Source organism: Tetrao urogallus (genome assembly GCF_951394365.1).
Source record: "Tetrao urogallus genome assembly, chromosome: 1".
NCBI classification, from domain to species: domain Eukaryota; kingdom Metazoa; phylum Chordata; class Aves; order Galliformes; family Phasianidae; genus Tetrao; species Tetrao urogallus.
In genome coordinates, this window is record NC_136813.1 from 59972646 (window position 1) to 59996633 (window position 23988).

The following is a 23988-nucleotide window of genomic DNA, read 5'->3' on the forward strand; positions in this document are numbered from 1 at the left end:
AAAAACTGTACTTCTACATTCTGTGTGTAACTGTGTCCATTAATCATTTTGGTACATATAAAAAGGAACAGATTTTATTTATATTAGCTTCAGACTCTGGATATATTAGCTACTGATGTATGTCAGCAACTTTTATTCTTAATAACATTGTTATTTAATCTTGTGGAGGATAAATAACCTACTATTCTATTTTTTAGTATGTTTGGTAAGGTGCCTGCAAAACATTTGAAGTCTGAGCAAGTACTACCGAATATATCTGCCTTTCCAGCATGTTGGGTTAGCTGCCACATGTGTGTAACGGAAGGAAGATGGTTACCTTTCTAGAACTAGTAACTGCTACTTTCTGTAAGCAGGAAATTCTCAAGTTCTGAAAAAAAGCATATCACTTTGGTCTGCAACCACTAACCTCAAACTCTGATTTCCATTAAAAAAAATAGTAACTGTATTACTCAGCTATCCATAGCAAGATTATGTTGTATTACTTCTTCAGTAAGTTGTCCACATAGCTGTTGCACAGAACAAGGTGGTTTTTGCAGAGTTCCATGCAGCAAGGGCTATCATACCTACTTAATGCATCATTTAAGTCATGATGTAGAACCAGGTCTGAGACACCAGAAAACAAGCTATATATTTTCACTGTACTGGACTTTGCACATTTAAGGCCTTTCAGCGGATTTTTTTTCTTTGCTGGTATGCTGACACTCTTCAACCTTTTGAGATATCTGTGCAACTGTTTCCAGGAGAATTTGATGTATTCTGATTTATATAGCAGTCACTGCTCCACCATAAGTTCAGTGTGGATGCCGTGGCACCATCACCTCAGAAGATGCCACAGAACTGTGCTGCTGGCACTTACTTGCTTGCAAAGGGTAGAAGACCAATTTATGATCCCCATCTTCTTGAAAACTCAAGGATCCCTAGAGTGGCTTTGTAGCACTGGTTTCCACTGTGATTTTACATTGGTCTGTCTGGTCAAACAGCTGATGACTGCTTAAAGAGATTTTGTTCCCCTGCTGTCTTTCTTGTCCTTTGTTTTTTGATGCAAGTGCAAATACAACTGATTTGCTAACTGAGGGTTCTCCTCCACTTCGTTCAAAAGGGGAAGGGGTGGAAATGAAGAGGGAACATGAAGGACCTGTAGAGGTACTGCTATCACCAGTGCCTACACTCTCTGTGGTTTTGGCATTGGTGGCTTTCATAGGAGCCCACCAAGTATTTCTTGCATTTGTGGGCATTTCACCGTCCTTCACAAGGGCAAAGATCCAGTCAACTTGAAGCAATGAGTGTGTAGTAACACTGAATCTGTGTGTCTTTTAATAACAGTGATGCGTGAGAGTGCTGTTTATAGATACTTACTAAATGTAGACAATGTGAAAGAAAATGCATCTTCCCACCCAGATCACAGGGTTTTTGGAAGTAGATGTGGGCATGGCTTCATAGCTCTCCTGTGCAGCTATTGCACGCTAGCAGAGAGAAATGGTACCAAGACAAGGGAGGTCTGCACTGACTCAGCTCTTGACACATGCCATCAGCAAAGCAAACACCTCTGTTAGTTGGTGCCTGAGCTCCCTTCAGACTTGATACAGTGATTCAGGTTTCAAATTTGTGGAGTTTTACTGACAAATAGGAATAAATTGCCTTCAAAAGCCAGAGAGCCCCTTTTCTGTGCCCTGGTACTGTGGACAAAAGTTGCACTCAGTTGAAACTAAGCAGAAACACAGCAGCATCTTAAGTAAACGTGCTGAGTTTATTTTGAATTTCATTAAGCTCCACTGTGAATTCTTTAGTCTTTCTGACATGTGGTGCTCTATCATTTTATGCATTCGACCTTTGAATGGTTAAGTCAAGGTATTCTTCTGTTTATGAAAGAAAAAATAGGACAGGTTTTGCCTCATTTTGAGCCAAAATCTTTCTGCTATAGGTAAATTACTAATTGTTCCATTCCTTTATAGTTCTAAAGATTACCTGGGCGTAGACTCACAGTTCAGCTCAGTTTAATTCTTAATTAAACTACTGAATACTACTTTTTTTTCTTTTACCTCACTGTGCAGTTTTATGCTAGTGAAACTCTGGTTAAGTTAGGGAAATTACAATGATAAAAGAAATTGTACCTTGAAAGAGAAGGAGCTTGTTTACACACTGTGATCTGCAATCTCTCTGTACAGATAAACAAATTCTGGAGCTTGTTCCTATTGACCTCTTGGCAAAGTCAACAAAACCAAGAGAGCGTTTTACTAAAATGAAGAGTAGTATCTACATACACTAAATGGTTTTGCAGACTGAGCATACTCATTTTAAAGTTGGATTGAACCAAGTAGTTCCAAATAAAAGTACAATTCATAGGGATTTTTTCATTCCCTTCCTCCTCAGCAGTTCTTAAGGATGGAGAATGCCACTTGAAAGGTGACGCAGGTGTACCATGAAAGGAATATCAAACACATAGACTGCAAAAATAAATGGGTCCTCTTTTTCCTGACATGCTTTTTAAAGTTGACACACATATTAAATAAATGAAATTGCTTTTTGAAGTAGGTGATTCGGAAACCTGTAGTAGAAGCACCGGGCTCTTTCCTGGAAGCTATCCTCTCTCTCACACAGAAGGAGGATACCTGATTTAAGTTGAAATTTAAAGTAGCCCGTGTCTGGGCATGCCTGCGTCCTTAAATGAGCTTTGATACTGCAAATTTCTTCTCTCTGGCTTAGTGATCAGATTCAGAGTTTTGGTCTTTAAATAAGAGTTGTGTGTAAAAGCCTTACGTTTACCCATATCATCGCATCACTCCTAGACTATGTAGTCATTGAACTATTCAAATATAGACTGTGTACTTTTTTAATAGCTTTGAGAATTATTTTGTATGATGATTTTTTTAAACGAATGTGTACTCTAATAACAAAGCTTAAGATTTTACAGGAGTCACATTTTTAAGAAGTGTTTGTATACATTTTAACACTTTTTATATTTTCTATTATGATTTTGTATATTTTTATGTACGCACAGTGTACAGATTTTTTCCTGTAAATAAAGCATTGGTTTTCATTTGTTTAAGAGTGCTTGTCTTTTCATACTGGCTTGCGTGAATAACACTGAACTGCAGACAGCTAAACAGGGAATGTAACTGTCACTGATCTCAAATTGAAATGGACTGACAGACTGAAAATTTGCTTTCAGTAAACTACAGAAAACAAGGGAACATTCCAAAGGCAGTTTTATTCTTAAATGAATGTGTCTACCCAAGCAGGTAGTTCATTTGGCAGTTCATTTCTTGGGATGTTCAAGCACTCTAAGCATGTCGTGCTCTGGTGATTTGATGCTGTACTTGAAATGCTAATAAACTAAGTAAATAGCTGTGCGATCCATTCAAGGAATCCAACATTATGTCTTAACAAGAATAGGCTTTTTTGATAACAGCTTAACAAAGGAAAGCATAACTTGTCATTTGATTTGTGATGAAAAACCATATAATGTGACAACTACAACATCATCAATCAGGGTGAACAGTCATATGGACAGTCCACTAACACTTGTTGCCCTTTCATCGTCTTGATCTTTTCAAAGTGACTGGTGGGTGATAATTTGATTGTTTCATCAGAATAGCATAGATGTATCTGCTGAACCCTAATATCTACTCAATGTGTGTCTCCTCATGTATATATTTAGATTCTACTTTCTTACAGCAGCAATTTACTGCAGATAGTGCATTTGAAAATGATTAGTGCATTTAAGGAAGGGATTAGTGAACTTAAGGAAGTACAGCCTGAGCTCAAGCTTCATGCATTGCTATCCAAGGCAAGTTGGAAATGCATGTCCTATTTCTTTTTGCTAAAAATATGCTAATATTCAAGCAAATGCTTATTAAGTTTGATGTATAAGGATGCATTAAGTTCACAAGGAATTAATTGTAATGCAGTCATACTGTGGGTTCTTCTTCCCAGAAGCAGAATTGCCACTAGAGAAATGACAGCACACATAGGTTGTGACAAATCACTGAGGGGATCTTTAGCTGATGAAATCTCTGGGATCTTAAAAGTTACATGAGTGAGGAAAGGAATCCGGGGGAAGGATGAGGAAAAACAAGCACCGATGAAACCCAGCAAGGAAGGAGGGAGAATCACAGAATCACAGAGAATCACAGAAATGTAGAGGTTGGAAGGAATCTCTGGAGATCATCTTGCTTGCTAAAACAGGTTCTCTAGAGCAGGTTGCACAGGAAAGTATCTAGGTGTGTTTTCAGCAGCTCCAGAGAAGAAGACTCCACAACCTCTCTGGGCAGCTCTGTCACCCGCTAAGTATTTTTTTTCTAATGTTCATGTGAAATTTCCTATGTTCCAGATTGTGTCCATTACTCCTCCTTTTCCTGTTGCTGGGCACCACTGAAAGGGGCCTTGACTCTCTTGAATCCCACCCATTAGATATGTATTAGCATTCGTAAGATCTCCTCTGTTTTTCCCAAGCTGAAAAGCCCCACATCTCTCAGCCTTTCCTCTAGAACCCTCACTAACTTTGTGGCCTTCCATTGAACTGTCTCCAGCTGTTTCCTGCCTTTCTTGATCTGAGGAGCACAGAACTGAACACAGTACTCCAGATGCAACCTCATCAGGGCAGAGTAAAAGCAGCGAGAAAGATGAGCTGCACCAGATGCAAATGAAGAAATGCTGCTTTTTTTTTCCCTAATAATAACTTTGTTTGTTTTGGCTTTTTGTTTTCTTATTTTTTTATAGTACTTCTTTTTTAGGGAGGAACCCAACTCATTTGTTGCTCTTGCTGCTGCCAGGCTTACTGTTGTGGGATGTAATTTTAAAATGAACAACAGTGGTAGAGTTATAAATATTAACTGACTTCTTCTGTGGCTCCCATTAAATTTAGTAAACTCTAATGCCAACAGAGTTAGCATCTCACTGCTACACTTTGAAAAACTTCCTCCACATGCTTCTACTTGTCTCTACAATAACTGAAATAAGAAACCCCATTTCCTCTGATGACTTGTTTCTGCGCGTCGACAAATGCAGATCAAATATCCTATTGGTTGCAGGATGTTGACAGATAAGGGATAATTGTTGTAGCCACAGCTCCTTATACACTTCCGAGAAGACTCCAGAAACCCTGAGGGGTTCGGGAGGACAGGCAATAAATACCACATCTGCCTTGGTTTTATGGGAGCAGCCAGAGGGAAAAATTGCTATCAGTTCTGACTCTAAGCTGTCAGCTGCTGTTAATTGCCTTGCTCCCAGTCATCTGGCTGTGATTGCACTTCATTATTATAATATCTTTCTGGCCTGCCTTCCGAACAGCCTCCCTTTCCAGAATCAATCCTAGAGTGCTGCTGCACGCAGCGTGCTGGCTATATCCTCACCATTGCCACCATGAACAGCAAGCACATCTTCTGTGTGGGTGAGGTGCCAAGGGAAAACAGGAGGCTGAAGATTGTTTTCCATATTGATGGAAGTCTTGTCAGCATAGTTCCATCATTCTTACAATAGTTCAAGTAAACATAACATAAATATGCCTCAAGAGTTCGTGACTTGTAGATTGTCCCATGTTTTGTAGACCAAGGTGGAGTTCCTGGCCCAGGAATTTACAATGTGGATTAAGACAGACAGTAGGAGGGATTTTTTGGCTCGTGATAGCATGAAACATAACACACCTTTTTTACAAACTAAAAACTCCTGTGGTCTACCCCTAAGCCCAGTATTTCTGCCTACAATGAGTATGAGCCAGGAGGCACATAAGACAGACAACCATGAGGGAAAGGTGGGGAAAATTCTGTTTAGGGCCTGTTTCTGAGTCTGCTTTTTCAGAAGAGAGGACAAGAAGCATAAGTGTTCTGCTGGATCAAGCAACCCTATTTTCCTTCCCTAGCAAAATGCCTCCCCAGAGGCGCTGTGTTGTTTTCCAGTAACTTTCAGCACTTCCACCCAAATGAAATCATGAGCTATTTGGTAGACCTAATTTAGACTTTAAAAATGCATGGGGCTGAACAGAGGTATGAGGCCATTAGGCAGTCTAATGAACAGCTGGAGCATCCCAAGAACAGTAGAGAGAAGAAGAAAGCAAATCAATAAACTGTTACCAACATAATGCTAACAAAGTTGTTCCACGGTAGAGAATCAGAGATGGCAGAAACAAAAGAGCACAGCTCAGTATCTGAGAAATATTATCATGTTTTCATAAATACAGCGTACTATTCAAATAATTCTCTTTTAAAAGTACTCTGGAGATAAGTCCTCGTGTAAAATGCACTCTGATAAAGTGAACAAAACCAGAGACCAAAGCTGCAGGAATTATAAACTGGGAATAGTTATTTTGCATGAGGAAACAAATTTGGAGAAACTGTTATATTTACTTCAATGTAACAAGCATGACTGCTGAATTTCCAGGAGTCTGGCTGTGCACATGAAAGCACTGCACAAACAACCCTAATATGTTCTCATTGCACATTGTTTTAAGAGAGAACTGATGCTTTCAACGGGGTTTATTGCTGTGGATAAAAAAGATCGATTGTCATATTTATCTCAAGCCAAGTCTTCAGTGCCCTTAAATAGCGCTACTAAAACACATACAAAATACAAAATGGCAACATATGTGAAGTAATTTCCTCCTATCTAAAAGGAACTTAGGGAAGAAGAATTTACTAAAGCAGCATGAGAAAAAAGAACAGGCAAAGAACCTGGTGAACAGCAAGAAAATGGACCCTGCCTCTGTTTTCTCATTTCAGTAGGTCAGAATTGTTCAGGGCTTTGCAGTGTGATTGATGGATCTTGACTGACAGAGGCAGAAATACATTTACCGGTCTCTATAGTAACATTATGCTTCATGAGAAGAAATGAAGGTTCTATTACTACTGCAATATGCGATGAGAGATTCCAGATCATTTTGAAATAACTCTTATTTTGCTGAAAGTTCAAAACATAACAAAAAAATGTTTTGTATCTTTAAAAATGTATGTGTTTACTTCGTCATCATCAATATGCTCTCCTGTCTACCCCATTTCTTCTTGTACATTTACCCATGCACTCTGAATCAATCCACAAGGCTTAATAAAAAGATTCCAACTAGCTGTGATGGACTTAGATGGATATGTTTCTGACCCAGTTCTGAACAAATAATTATAAAATTGTGATTTTGTTGTCTTTTCGTTGCTCTGTATGCAAAGCATGTTTAGGGAAAAGAGTTCTTCCAGGTATGTCTTACAGAACTCCACTTAGTTTGAAATCAAGAACACGCATGGAAATACAAATCCCTAGTTTTCATTAGATTATTTTTGTAGAGCATCATATCATTATCATCTTTCCTCGTAAATCACTCAAGCTCTTTTTGCTTGTGGCTGTGTCACTGTGTGACATTCTGCTAATACAGACAGACACACAAAACACACATAATAATAGCTGCACCCTATATAGTAGATCCCTATATATTTATCTACATCCATTTCTGTAAATTTGGTCATAATTAAGTCATAGTATAGTGATTTAAGAAGTCATTGTTGAGTTGTTGGTGGTTTTTGCTCAAATTCAGAAGGTTGCAATAATGAAAGTAATTAAACATTGTAGACAAGATGACAGAAACAAGAAATATCTCCTATAGTGTTGGTCCTCTTCTAATATTCAGTGTACTATTAAGAAGATTTTTCCTAGACAAAATACATGGCATCACCTGTGATTAACAATAAGGTTATATTTTTATTGTTATTATTATTTGAATTTTTCACAGTGTTAGAAAGCTAGAAGATTCATTCAAAGAAAAAATACTCCAGAAATGCTCTATGACACCAGTGCATTGTTCATTGGAGAACTTGCCTTGCTCACTGTGAGCCAGCACCACAAAAAGGGCCCATTGCCTACAAAGTAAGGGAATAAACTGATGTCAGGACATTTGTAGGGCTGTTTTTTCTGTGACTATTCATTAGTGATGGCAACTGGGCATATTCATGGTCACTGGCATTTGCACAGCATTGAGGACACTGTGTACTTTTGAGAATTAGATTTGTTATGTATAAACAAAAGCATTAAAGATGCTTGTAACTCTTTGACATCAGAAGAATGAGGAGCCTTGATCCTTATTGCAAACTAAAAGAACCAAACTGGTTTAGCCCACCAGTATGAAGACAGAAGGTCATTTGATTGCTGTGTCTGAGTATGAAGAAAAGATAACTACCAGAGAATGAGGGTTACTGAGTAAATTCGGGAATAAGGGATTGTAAAGTGGCTATAAATAAATCTAGTTTGGAAGCTAGTGGACCAGTCATCAGAGGAATAAAGTTCTGCAGTTGCTTCTACTTCAAGAGACAAGGAACTTCAACTTGTTTTCATTTGGACACTGCCAAATTTCTGAATGGGATTAAATGATGCAGTTTAAAGTGAAAAGGGACTTAATATAAGGAAACAAATTTTATGCTGCGTTTTCCATACTGTGAAAGCCATTATTCTGTTAGTATGACGGCTTCTTTGCCCTCAAGGAAGGACATCAATCATAAAGTTCTACAGATTTGAGTTAGGCTTGCCAAGCAAGTTCATAAGATTTTGAGCACTGATGTAACCTTTGATCCTGACATTTCTCCTGATGCAAAATTAAGATGATGATCATCCCCTGCTTTACAAGGATAATGAGGATTAAATAAACTAATTGAATATTTGTTTGGAGAAAGTTACACAAATGCTGAAAAACATTTGATTAGTAATCTCATATTTTTTTCACTTCATCACCTTAATCTGAAATGATAGTTGCTTGAACTGTTAGCTGGATACATGACTACAGAGATATATCTGGTAGACACAGTAAAACACTGAGAAGTAATGTCAGCTGACAGATGAAATGTACATAAATTTCACAGTCCGAATAAAATTTTACTATTATGCCACAGCCAGATCACAAGACGTGATTCAATGATCAAACAGGAGAGATAAATGAGAAGTTCTATTACCTCCAGGGTTGTACTTTTTTTTCAAATCTTTGCCATCCATTGAATTTAATCATCTTCAGAAAGTAACTAAAGTCTTTTTTTTATGCAACATATTGCATCGCATTACAGACTGTTTTCTTCAGCTGACCTGTGTCTGTATTCAGCTTTGAAATGATAGGCAGCAGTAAATACATAGCTGGAGGCCTATTTGTAAAATATGGACATTAGAGAGAAGTAGAAGCATTAGAATTAACACAGAGAAATCTGAGGCTAAATTAATGCTTCATTTTAGTGAGACCAAGGCGTGGGCTAAAATTCAGTGTGATTCTTGACTTGTAGCTGTGGCTGAGAGTGTTGCAACAGAAGCTCCCATAATGTTTCTTCTGTGTCAGCAGTGCTGACTGGTGGTTTTGTTTGACCAACAGCACAAGTTCAGTCTACCTGTAGACCCCGTACACCTTTGCAGGAATTTATTTGTACAGACCGAACTTGGAAATCAGTTCAGAAAAAGACACCCAACTCTCGAGTGCTTACATCCAACTTGTAGATCACCCTAAAGTGGCAAGATAGAAACATCATGGTGATTAATACTTTATCCATTTTTTCCTGCATTTCCCTTAACACTGACTGAGCTGTTGACCATCCAGACTCTCCCTTGAAGACAAACATGCAAATGAAGATAGCAAGGAAGTAGCGAATTGTTTGAGATTCTGCTGGCGTATACTTGCAAGAGCAAATAGGATACCAAGGATTACCTTGCTTGTAAGGATCTTCATGCCTTTTGTTTAGGTGTGAGTATACCATACTCCTTGCTTCAGTAGTCATCTCTGGATACTATAATCCTCCATTTAGCTCTCAATCTACCCTGCAGGTTTGATTTTCTGGTTGTGAATGTGGGAAAATGGGTGATTTTAAATGTTTTCCTGAAACTCCCAGTTCAACTGTAGTTTGTTCTTGATAGGCAAGATCACACAATTTGACTGAAGCAGTCTTCCTGTATCACAGAATTTCAGAGATGTAACAACACATAATCTTTGAATCTTTAAACTGTTCATTGTTTCATTTGTAAAGTGGCAGTGACCAGAGGCCAAATCTTTACCTACAGATATTTCCTTGCTATCCACCAAAGAGGTACCAATACTAATCTCTTTTCATAAAGTCAGTTATCTGATTTCCTGGACTTATCAAAGCTGCCAGAGAGAACTGAGGTTATTCTCAAGTTTAGATTTCAATTGCATTTTTATTTTGAAATTTGACTTGTCCAAAGGAATCACAGTTTTTACTTGATGCAGTTTACCTGCATCATACCTTTATTCTAAATGACAATGATAACTTAAACCTCTGAAGAAATTTTTTAGTTAAAGCTTACAGAAGAGAAATCATGAAAGAGATAGGAAAAGACCTAGTAAGTCACTCTCTATAACCCTCTCTTTCTGTACGACTTGTCATTTCAAATCTGGCCTCAGCCTAAGCTCCTTTGGAGTCTCCTCCTTTTTTCTTTTCTCAGAAATGGCTTCTTTGCTTTTGTAGAGTGGATGTGGACTACAAAAGGATCTTACTGTCAATGCTACAAACTCTACCCATTTTCCCAAAGGTGTTCTAATCTGTTCATTACCCTTGTCTAATGTGAAACTCTCTTTCTGTTACTGTGAAACCCCATGTTGCTCCAGCACTGTGAAAAAAGCAATACAGCAAATGACAGCAACATACTGGTTGATTTTTAAGATGATATATAAGGTAGAGAGATATTACTGCCTGTTGTGGTTTAACTCAGCAGGCAGCTCAGCATCACACAGAAATTAATTCACTTCCCCTAAGTGAGAGATCTTATAGAATAATAGAATAGTTAAGGTTGGAAAAGACCTCTCAGATCATCTAGTACAACTGTCAGCCCACCCCCACCATGCCCACTGACCATGTCACTCAGTGCCACAACTGAGATAAGGACAGTTCAATATAATAAAAACAAACAAACAAAAAATTAACAATAAAGATAGGAATAAAAATCAAGCAATGCACGATGCCAGCTGACCATAGCCCAGCCAGTCCATGAAGAACAGTAGCCCCTCCAGCCAACACTCCCCAGTTTTATTGCTGAAAACAGCCATACAGTATGGAATATCCCTTTGGTCAGTTCAGGTCATCTATCCCAGTTCTGCCCCCTCACAGCTCCTGATGCTGCCCCAGCTCCCTCTGCTGGCAGGGCAGTAAAAGAAGCTGAAATGTTGGCTCTGCACAGCACTGCTCAGCCACAGCTAAAACACCAGTGTGTTAGCAACAGTATTCTCTCAGAATTCAACACAGCACCACATCAGCTACTAGAAAGAAAACTAACTCTGCCCCAGATGAAACCAGGACATTGCCCTTCACCTTCTATGCTTTCCAGAAAGAATGACACCGTAAGTGGACATAATACTTATTATGGCACTAATTCGTCAAATAGACACATGCTTACTCTATGTTTGCATTCATTTGCGTGTAGTTGTTTCCACCTTTGTTAAATATTTTTATTGCACAAGATATGATTTTTTACTTCCTTTCTTGCGGAAGTAAGAAAGTCTAAAATTCTTCTGTGATCTTGAAGCTGGGCCTGCCCTCAGAGAGCATCCACAGCACAGGCATCACATGGCTGAGCTCATGTTTATATTCAGCTGGGCTGCACAGAGAGTGCAGCCAGGGGTGGCATGAAGCTGGTGGGGCTGATAAACATACTTGTGGCCTTGGTTAAACAGGTGATTTGCCTGAAATGATCTTTTTGTCATAAGCTGAGAGAGAAATACCTACAGTAATTTTGAACTCACTGTGTGAAATGCAGTGAGACACCTCATGGCTGCAGTGTAAGTGCCCTTGAGATCTCACTTCTCTTTGTCCCTCAACTATAAAAAGTCAGATCACTGCATGTTGGGAAAGGAATACAGTCCAAAAGCTTCTGAACCTTACTGTAATGCTCTACTTAGCGTAGACTATTCTGCACTAAGAGATTATTACTTCGGCTCATTTTCTACTGAAGATCTTGGGTGCGCAATTCTATTTGGACAAAAATTCTTGTTGTTTCCAGTTGACAGAAAAAGTAATGCAGCATCACTTCCTTATGTTACTGTTATTTACTAAGTCAGCCCGGCTAACAGTGAAGAAAAACAAAACAACAAAAAACAGATCACGAGTATTAAAACCTACATTAATTTTAATGAAAAATTATAGCAATTTTTGGTAATAAATGTTATGGTGAACTCACAAACTTCTGCAAGTACGTGAACTTAACAAATATGGTCTACTTCCAGGTCTTAATAGATACATTTCAATTTGCGCATAAAATGAGTCTTGACACAACTGTCTCTTCATCGTGTACTTTCTTTCCAGGTCTGTAGTTCTGTGTTCTCATGCAGATAAAATATCTTAGTTTTTTCAAAGTGGAAGAAAAAAATGTCGCATCCATATATTCCTGTCGCTTTAAAAATGAGAAATTAGCTTTTGTGGGAAATACTGAAAACTGCACCATACCAGATGAAAATTGGCTATGAAAATGCAATTGTTGTGCATCCAGGTGGGAAATGTTAAGGTTACTATTTTTTTTTTTTTTTATGACTATTGTTTAACTCCATTTTCCAAAGTGCATGTGCATTTTTCTCTGCTCAGTGAATAAGGTATAATCAAGAAGGACTGAGAATAGTTGTAGAAAACATGTAAGTAAAAAGCTTATCCTTAAAGAAGGAATCCTTGTTCCTCAATTCAAGTTCCATGAAGGCATTTGAGAGGCTTTGGCCTGGTAGTGATGCATCTGGTGTGAGTTGGGTAGTGATGGTACAGCTTCCTGCTGCAGTTTGTGAAATGTCTAACTTGTGACCTGAGTCAAGGTCAGCTCTCTGAATTATGTGTTATCACGTACCTAGTGCACCTAAATAATGTGAAAATGCCTTCCCTTTTGTTCACAGCCCAGTCTTACTGGGGAAACTTAATTTCCCTGCTGGGTTAACTCCTGTTTACCACACATCAGTTTCCAGTACTATTGCTCTGCCTCTTTAAAGCCTTTTTATAGAGGTTCCTTGCTTGAGCCCACACACCTATTTTACATTGTGTGTATGAGCAATGAAGATGTATCTGAAGATCATTCAATATGTGGGCAGTCTCAGTAGAGAAATAACGCTGCATGCCTGAGTAAGTACTCACTTGTGAGAAGCACAGTGCTGGGTCTGGGTCTTGTTGGGGAACACTCTTAAGTATATTATTATTTGAATCTCATTGTTCATCACAAACATAAAAAAAAATTAAAATGAACAACAATAATAGAAACAGAAGTCTTTGTAGTTGACTTTCTCTGTTCGCTCTATGTAATTCCTCCTTCAGTCAGCCCCATCCCTAACATGATACATTTGGAAAGGTCACAGTATTAATTATCTTCAAATGAGCGTGTATATACTTTTCAACAACAATTCATCAAATCTGTGGGGAAAATGACAAGGCCTATTTTTGCAAGTGCAGTGATTTTAATTCAAGAAGATAGACAGAGTAGAAATCAAACTGGTAATTAAAAACTCCTATTCACATCTAATACAGCCCATCCCTCAGACTCTCCTTCCTTATTTTTGCTCAGAGGCAGTTTCTGACACCAGAAATAGCACAATGGTGATAACAGAGTTTGGGTATGGTTTAGTTTTGTTTTTCCTGATTGTGAGACGTAAAACACTGTTAGAGGCATAGTGTGAATTTCAGTAGTCCAGGGAACTGTAGGTTCCCTGCCTGCGTGAATAAACATGTGGAAGTAACTGCTGAAATCATGTAACTAGTCTGAAGCCCATCGGATACAGTGGAGAAATGCTGTTTTACATCAACAAAAGTTGTGATATTAAATCTCATGAGGGACTTCCAAGCAATGTGTTCTAGAAATCCTTATATGATAAAGGTTTCCTTTGCTTTAAATTTGGCTGTCAACAGCAATGAGGCAAATTCCTGTTATCTGAGTGCTAATTTGAAATAATGTGAAATAGCAAATGCAGAATGGCACGATCTCAGTACACACATCTTATCCATAACCATAACCTTTCAAGCACTCATTATTCATATCTAGCCTTTTGTATCAATTAAAAGGGAACTTCTGACACGTAGCCTCACAACCTATGACACCGTTATGTTATCCAGCTAACAATCCCTGGTTGTCAGTGTATGTCCTCAAGTACAATTACACCAGCACAAAGCTTTTGGGTGTACAATCTGGGGAAAGGTCTAACAGCTGCTTGTACATAACACAAAGAAGAGGAGCATCACTGTGCTGAAAGAAGGTAATTGGAGCTGCGATAAGGATCCTGTTCAGGGTGGATACATTGCTGGAAATTTGAAGACATCGCTTAAGTTTGTGGCGGTTTTGTGCTTTACAGTTTTGTCAGTGGAGCTTAATGTCTACCTGGCGTAATGTTATCAGCCCAGCAACAACCCAGCCTCAGAGGTTCACCTCCTTCCTCTTGGAGAAGAGCAGCAGAAAGACAATGACACAGGCCAGAAATCCACCATTTCCACAGCCATGTTATCATAGAATCATAGAACGGCCTGGATTGAAAAGGACCACAGTGCTCATCTAGTTTCAACCTCCTGCTATGTGCAGGGTCACCAACCACCAGACCAGGCTGCCCAGAGCCACATCCAGCCTGGGCTTGAATGCCTCCAGGGATGGGGCATCCACAGCCTCCTTGGGCAACCTGTTCCAGTGTGTCACCGCCCTCTGTGTGAAAAACTTCCTCCTAATATCTAACCTAAACCTCCCCTGTCTCAGTTTCAGACCATTTCCCCTTGTCCTGTCACTATCCACCCTTGTAAATAGCAGTTCCCCTTCCTGTTTATACGGTCCCTTCAAGTACTGGAAGGCCACAATGAGGTCTACCCAGTGCCTTCTCTTCTCCAAGCTAAACAATTCTAGTTCCCACAACCTTTCCTCACAGGAGAGGTGCTCCAGCCCTCTGATCATCTTAATGGCCCTAAATCATTCCAGGTCAGTGCAAAACAAAGACTAAACTTTTTCACTGGGCTTTCCAAACCATAAAACTCACTCAAAGCCTGCAAGAGAGTTAATTTAAAAGAGTGATCTGCAGGATGAGTTTTAAGGCTAGCTCAGAGATGGGTAATTCCACAATATTCCAAATTAATTTATGACAAATGTAAACACTGTATTTGCAGTCAATCAGCAATGCTTTGCAATCTTCAGAGCACATCCAAAGGAAAAAGGTGAGTTTATGCACAGAGAAGTAGAGATTAAGTTCTATGTTCTCTGTGTATTTACAAAGTGCTTGAATAAATAGCCTGCCATGATATCTAGCACCCAAAAAGACAGAACCGTGGAAAATGTGAGCTAGACAATTTCTATGTTGGAAAGCACCAGTATCCTGTGACACTTCTCAGCAAAGAATGAAGCCCAGAGAAGCTGGGAAGAAGAGAATTTTTCCTGAGATGTTAAATGTAAGAAAATGAATGGGAAAAGCTCCAAAATAGCTGAGGTTCTGTGAACACACTTCATACACAGGACAATGGTGTTACTATTTCTCTTGTTTTGAAAGGAAGATGAACAGATGGATGGATGCATTTTGCCTTTTGTGAGTGAAGCTGATTCCCGAGTTTCATATAAAAAATTGCTATTTTGCTACTAATACACAATGGCTGATGAGAGCTGAGAATAAATGGCAGGCATTTACTATTATTTTGGTTGCATTAAACTGAAAAGTATTTACCCAAATCTGAAGAAATTCTGTTTAAGAAATTATTTTGCCTTGATTTCTGCAGTAATAAGGAAGCTAACTATGAAAATAGTAGAATCCACACACTGGCTACGAGTTGGCAAGAAATGATCTACCCTCCAATATTGATTCAACTTTGCCCCTTTGCATTTTTTTTGTTAAATGATGGCAGCTGTGGAACAGTAGGCAGTAGGAAACACATGGATTATTCTGAGTTCAAAGGAGAAATCTAATACATCAGTCTTGCAAATGACTGGAGACTAAGCATGGATACTTCAGAATCTGTTTCCAGTTTCCTGCTGCAGTGCTCCTGAATTGTGGCACGGCCTTTTCAGCTCCTTGTAGAAAAACTTACTGTTTGGGTTGTGCTCTGCCTGTGAAGACAATGCTAAAGTGTGCTTGTCTTCTCTGTTACAGCCTGTTTGGGCGATCATGGCATGGTCAGATGGTCTCATGGAAGTCAAAGGCCTAATCTGTCAAAGAGCTCAGAGAATAAAAAAAGACAAACACTGCTTTTAGGAAATTTCCCTAAGAAGTGTAAAATGTAAGAGAAAGGAGAAAAAATAGCAATTTTATTTCAGCATGAGCACCTTTCAAACAAAGTTCTCTATCTTTTTCATTGTCAGTTCAATGACAATTGAACTGTTTAACTTTAGAAATGAAGCCCTAGGCTTCAGGAAGGCAGTAGTGTCTTCTCCTGATTTCAGGGAAGTTTCAGAGTTTGCCTAGGATCCTACCTTCAGACTGCAAGAGTAGACCTATTCTTTGTTTAAGAACTTTAGGATAGGTTAACCAGATGAAGAATATTCTGAGGCAGTGGCAAAATGATAATGTATTTGATCATTCAATTTTTAACTTGTTTAGGTTTCATAGCAATATAATACTGCTGCTACATAGTACTATATAACACTAAATGTAGGCTACAGCATATAACAGGCACTTAAAGGCAAAAGTAAGTAATGCAATAGAAATCATGAAGACAGGAAATTGAGATCAACATCCAACACAATTAATCAAAAAGATAATATGAGCAATGCATATTTTTTGAATTTCTTACTGCAAAACACATTTTCAAAACTTCCAGATCTGCCCTTATTAAACTTCAGAGTTAGGAATTGCCAACACAGAAACATTAAGAAGTTAACCTCTTGTACTGAAAATGACATTTAGAGAATTGAGGTACCTCAGTTGGACACAGGCATTTTAGAAATCTGTCTTGGCTGTCAAGAGACAAAATTAATTTCTTATTTTAGAAAAAACTGTGGAAGTCCACAAAAAACTGTAATTCTAATAACTATTTTCAGATCATGAAAATAGTTAAGTGCAATATATATCCTCCTTCATACTGTTTTGAAGGTCCTGAAATACTTTCCTCTTCTTGCCCCTCTTTTCTTTCCCCCTTTTCTTTTAAAAATAAATTCCAGTACATTCATCAACTCTGCAGTATGCAAATTAATACACAGTTTGTCCCTCAGAAGAACACAAAAAATTTGAGTAAGCAGATGTATATCTGTTCTCCTTATCTTACAACATTATGTTGACTACAAACACTTCCATCCCAAGACTCCACTGACATTATTTGGATAAGCTGTGAATGCCTTTCTCACAAGGACACAACAGGACAGGCAGACACAGAAATCAAGAACACCTAACAGAACCTGACAAAAATACAGTTTAAAAATAGCACTTCTTACCTGCTTATTCATAAGTATGTAGATAATGGGATTGCAAACAGTACTGCTTTTTGCTAAGATGGAAGGGATGATGCTTGCAACAGGAGTCACCACACCTGGCTTACCAAATGTTGCAAGTAGTGCTATAACTCCATAGGGAATCCAACATGCAAGATAACAGATAACTGTAGTGATCACCATGAACAGTACGTGGTATTCTCTTTTGCGAGCAGTGTTCTTGTGGATTTTTCCAACCTAGCAAAAGACAAAAATAAAGATGGGATTGGAGAAACTGTGTAGTTGTTTTTATTGCTTTAATAACCTTTTTGGTCTTAGATCAGAAATGACAATCAACACCATATTTCCAGAAGCCAAACAAACTCAAACCCCAAAGTGAACAAATGCAACATGAAGACATAAAAGAAGCCTTTCGGAAGAGACTTAATGAGATTATAAGTGGTTGAATTCACTCTTTACAGATTACTTTTTCCAGGTGGCTCACTACTTTGATAAAATGTCTTCCTTCCTGACAATTATCAAAACCAGATTTTTGTGCACTTAGGAAAAGCATGCTAGATACTGATTTAATTCTGTTACTGTGTTATTTGGGGGAAATGGAGAAGAACTGGATAAACAAGAAGCACAGATTCAAATTACAATTTTCAGTGCAATGGTATGCTAGCTCATCTTGCTATCATGAATTTACCAACAGTTACATTCTAGTTACAGCTGAGCAAACCCAGCTCAGCTAAGGAAGAATTTAAAGCCCTCCGTCTGTACTTCAAAATATACCTTCCTTTGATCTGTTCTGAGCTAAATCATCATGTCCATTTTGAGTCTAGATCTTCAAGTCAGATGTTAAACATTATAACAGCTCATATCACTGAGTGCACAGGTAATACCCAAAGCCTGTGGAAGCCAGCAGCAAATTTGTTGAGGTACAGATCAGGCATGGGTGCTTAGCCTCAGGTTATTGAAATCATAAAGTTCTTAGAAAATATTTGGAAATGTCAACTCCAGAATAGTGAGGCTGATCTTCCTAAGAATCTCTGTAGCCAACAGAGAAAAAAAAAAGCTCTGCAAGGAGGTAAATTTTTGTTCCAGTTGCTTTCCAGTGGCTCCAGATAGGCCTCAGCACACTGGTCTTCCGAAGTTATGGTTAATTCCATAACTTCCTTCCAGAGTGTGTTTAGTAAACCCAGATGTGCCAGCAGGATTTCAGGAAGCATTCAAATGTTTAAAATAAATCAACTGGTTCTTGCACTCAGCCAAATAAAATTTATGTCCACTTTAAAGTCTCTGCCCCCAAGTGCAGTGTTTGAAAATAAACTGCACCCGAGGGAAGGGCAGATGAAACTATAATAAGCAAAAGGGCAGCTCCCTGTAATGTTATGTATCCAAACTTTATCTAATAACAGCAACAAAAATTAAAAGGGGAAGAAGCCACAAATTACCTGAGTCAAATTGTCGTATGTTGCCAGGTGCACAACTTGTATAAGTTCATGCAGTGTGAAAATTCAAAGCTTTACCTACCTCTCTGCTGTGTGGGCATTCTTTTATAACATACATGTTTATGCATTGGACAGTAAATCTAAAACATACATAGTAATTAACTATGTAAGCATATATGGAAGGCAAAGCAATATGGTGACATTCTTTCCACTTAATTACGTTCTTTTGGAGTGATTGATTCTACCTGGGATTTTGGTAGAAAAGTTTCCATGGGAATTAAACAAAACACACACTAACTTAGTCTGCCAAGAATTACCAAGCATTTTTTTCTATATAGTCTTCAATTGATTTTCTGAGGAAAAAAAATAAAAATCAATTGCAAAATAAAATATGTCTATTCTGAGAACACTGGGAACAATTCTTCTGTTTGAAATAACAAAACTTGTATCTCATAATTGCTTTGGCTTGACAAGGGAATTAATAATAGATAATGGTCCAATCTTGTATTGGTTATTTAAGCTTGTGTGTGTGTGTGTGTGTGACTAATAGAGACCTTCTCTGAAGAATTTAGGGATCCCATGGTAGCTGCAGCTAATATAGCTATGCTACAGTCATTAACTCAGAAATATAAAGTCCCAGCTAGCTACAGCATCCACAATTAAAGATCTTCAATAAGGGTAGAGGCATCAGTCAACACATTAGAGTTTACAAGAGTTTACCATCTGCACAGATAAGCTACAGATTAGAAATAAGGGAAGAAGAGTGTAAAGGGAAGAAGTGTGTAAAAGGAAAGTGATCGTGTTGAGATTCATTATGCATTCTTCTAGTTTCACATTTTTGTTTCCTTAAGAAAGGAAGCCTACACTGTCACTATGTCTCTGTTACTATGCTAACTCTGACTGTCTGTTGGTTCCAGTATCTTCCTTATAAATTTGACTGTGCTTTTGAAACTGGCAAAGTGGACAGAGGTCTTTGACGCTAATTTCTTCACATGTCACTAGAGAATAAGGATCCTTATTAATGTGCTCATCGAGAGGAAAAATGTAATGTGAAATGAACTCAGATACCAGAGAATCCACTCTAATTTGGGTTTTATTTTGTTTTTGTTTTTATTTTTTTCCTCTCATCTTCCTGTTGTGATAATTAAAAAGGAGAAAACTGATCACAGCTGTTCCTGAAACAAGACATACATATGTCCTCAGTATCTATTAAAGATGACCTTCTGCTGCAGTTTTCTATAATGGAGTTTAAACACTCATTTGCCAAGAGACAAATCTATTGGAAAGCAAATTTTGTTAGCTGTCATGTCCAAAAAGTCTTTCAAATCCATTTTAAACCAGTGTATCAAATCATGATTTTTATGTATACTTCTTACTATAATTGTATAATATGATTTTACTTGTAGTCCAAATCCTGGGAATGAGCAAGTTCCATCTCCAGGGTTTTTTGAGAGTATGATTATTTTCAAAAGTACATTTCCATTCTCACTGTTGCAGAGAAGAGATTAAAAGCATGGAACTGCAGGAAGAAAGACAAGCAATGGACCAGCAGTAATGATCATAATGTATTCCCTTCCTTAGTGGCTCTCGATCCCAGATGACCAGGCTGTCTCAGCTTTCCAGAGGGGGCAAGTATGGTAAGTATGGCCCTTGTGGTCAACCAAAAAACGTACTTAATGCTTCTCAATTTTTATTTGATGCTCCAAACTTCTATAGCTACTAACTGCATTTTTTGCTTCATTCATCTACTTCCTTGGTGTCAGTAATGTTATTTTTTCATGGTGTACTGGCCAACAGACTCAGTTTTATTCCATATTGCCTTGGCTTTGTGTTTACGCCTGAGACTCAAAGTTCAGTGCTCTGTATTTGGTACTAAAGCAGGTGGCCAATGTTCAGTTCAAAGACAGAACAGACCATTGTTTTGTCCCTCTCCTCAGTAGTAGCTTAGGAAAGGAGCCTATTGGGATGGTGGTTCACCATCACAACTGCAGACAGTTGTGACAGCAGTAAGAGCACTGTAACTGGAGTGATGGAGAAAGATCCAACAGCAAGGTCAGATTTGGAGCTGAAACCTGAGATGCCACAGCTGGCCATAAAATGGCAGTTGCTCACTTATCTATGGAAGAATGAGTAGCATGAATGTTACTGTTTTCATACAAGACACCCCAAGATGGAGAAGACATGCTAAAGGTTCTTTTAGCTTGATGCTTAGGACATGTGAGTGCTGGAGTTGTGTCTGCAAAACTGGAGCGAAGAGGTGGGAGAAGAGTCACATTGCTCAGTGTCTCTGAGCACACTGCTGGACTGTTGCACGACCACCCTTCCCCTGGCTTTAAGCCTCACTTTAGGAAACAGTTGAGTGTGTGATAATGTTTCCTATTCTGCTACGGCCTTATCGCAGCCCCCTTTCCCCATTCCCCTGCACCATTCAAAGGGAGAAAGAAGGGAGAAAGTAGAAGAACCAGGAGTGAAGCTGACCTTGGAAAGAAGGTGGGAAGAGGGAAGATGTTTTTAATTTTGCTTTTAATTACCCTAACCTACTCTGTTATTAATTGGAAATATATTAACTGCTTCTCTAAGTCAATTTTTTTTTTTTTTTTTTTTTTTTTTTTTTTTTTGCCTGTAATGGTAATTGGTGAGTGACCCCTCTGTCATTGACACAAGAGTTTTCTTTGTCTTATTCTCTGCCCCCCGTCCTGCTGAGAAGGGGCACTGAGTGCCTGGGCGCGCACCTGGTGGCCAGCCAAAGTCAACCCACCACGTTGTGAAATCACCCTGCTTCATTCTGAAATACGTTGCCTTGTTCTGAAACAAGGCAAGAGAAGCTGTGGGATTTCAAGAAGTTTTAGATTACTCTGTAGAAGCGCCCCCAGAGTTCTGCTTTTCAAAGTATGTACTATATTTATCTACACAGTTATGGATTCATTGTCTTTGCAGCTTTGCAGCCTACCTTTAGAAGGTGTTATCTTTAAAAGCTCTCTGTTTAAAGGTGCTGGAATGCCCCAAGCAAAGTACATCTGCAGAAAAATTACATTTTTGTAGATGAAAAAGCAGTAGGTAATTTAGCATCAAAATGATTTCGTTTCTTATCTTGAAAGTATTGCACAATTTAACACAGTTGCTACATTGTATTTTCAATAGTTGAATGGAAGTGCCTCCCAGAAATGCTTGGTGTCTGCACAGCCAGGTGATAGGAAACCATTAAACTGTGATAATAAAAAATATTCGAATAATGGACTAGATAGCTGAATTTGTAAAGTCTGCTTTAAATGCGAAGATAAAGTGTACATAATATATTTTTAAAATACACAAAAAATCTAAACTATATTTTGAAATGATACGAAAAATATTAGGCCATTGGGTTCAGAAGGGTTATTTACTGAGGCTGGCTGTAAACCACATGCCTTTGTTGTAAATTCGGGCCTTTTTCCTGGGACAAGGGCCATCTCCTGCAAATCTGAGAGACCTGCTCTTTTATAGGGAAGGCATCAAATTTAAGGAAAAGAAGATTTGGGGGAAGGTGGGAGATTATTTTTTAATAAAATAATAATAATAATGATAATAATAATAATAGTGTGTCTTCCCTAATTTCACCCTGGGAAGTAGCAGAATTGAGGGTGGCTTGTTTTTCAGAAATTAGCCTGAGGTAATGACAGGTAAGCTTGTCTAATCTTAAGAACTGAGCAGAAGACTGGTACAATTAGCTCTCATCTTGCCCTGTAGGCAATCTGTAGCTTGCATGTATACTCAGTGCACTCCTCCACCCTCCTTTTCCACTCAATCTGGCATGCAAGACACCATAGTTATGACTGCAGGAGTTTTCTGAGCAGACACATTAGATGTGATATGCCAGAGAGCACGGAGGAAGCCACAGGGGCATGCAGTGAGGAGGAAGGTAACAGCAGAAAAGTGTTCAAAGGGGGCCTGAGTGACACATTACTTGATTGACCTCAAAAGCTGAATCCTCTCCTCTGCCATCTGATGAGATGTAGCAGATGTATTACTCACCAAGTGATGGGCTGCAGTGCTAGTTCATGTATGGGAAAAGAAGGAACTGGCAGCTTTGTGCAGAGTATGGAAAATTTCAGTGGCACTTGTCCAAGATTTCAGGGATTTTCAGCCACTAAAAAATGGATCTTACAGTAGAAAATGGAAGGAGTTACTAACAAGGGATGCTAGCAACTTTTGCTGTAACTGGACTGTTTGTTAAGGTGGTTGTTTAAGAAAAGAACCCCAAGTATCTGTGGCATGAACTCTGCCAGGAACACCAGGTAACAGTCTCAGATACTTTTTGGCAAATGTATAGGTCTAGAGAAGATTGGCTGACCTTACAGGGGAAAAAAAAAAATAAAAGCAAGAATAGGCCTGACCTTTTCCTTGCAGAAGACTAATCAGGACCTTCCATGTGCATTAATGGTATTAATATTACAGTTCAATAGCAATGGAAGGAATAGTACAGCTATTGGTAAACCCCTTTCAGCGCCATGTGGATTTAGCCATGAATGGTGGGACCAAAGGAGTACTGGTAGAGCTTCATCTGCTCAGAAGAGGCCAAGAAAGACCTTGAGTGATGAGAGTACACAGAGGCTGTGTTGCTGCATCCCAAAGACAACTGCAAAGTCCAAAATGCCAGAGGTACATACCCATGTCATCCCTGAGAGGCACTAACATGTACAACTCTCATCATCCATGGGCAAGCTGAGTTTAGTTTTATTTTATACATAAAATAAAGAAGCTGGGCTAGTATTAGCTATTATGAAGGGGGAGAATCATGATTGTTTTTATGATTTCACCTGTGCTTTTTTTTTTTTTTTTTTTTTTTTTTTACATTTACCCTAGTCTCTCTCTCTCAATTGATGTAGTTATGTTTTTTTCTCTAATAAAGCCGTTATTTTACACTTTAACAGTTCACTGCTAATTAGTTAACATCTTGAAAGGTGATGAATATATGGTGCTCCATTCACCTAACTGGATGGAGAGACTGTATGGGAAAAATCTGACTTCCAGACCCACTTCAAGGGAGGAAATTGCATATCACTGCATCTTGTCCATGGTTGTGCAGTCATTTTGTCCTTCAACATCTGTTTATTAAGGTAGAAGATAATAGCAATCACATACTCCTTGAACATCAGTAGTCGATTTTGTGATCATCCTTTGCAACTCTAAAGAAGCAATATGGAAACAGTGTACAGAATGCTTTGTTTATTTATCATGGCTGATGCATTTTTCCTGCAGTTGCCTTTGCACA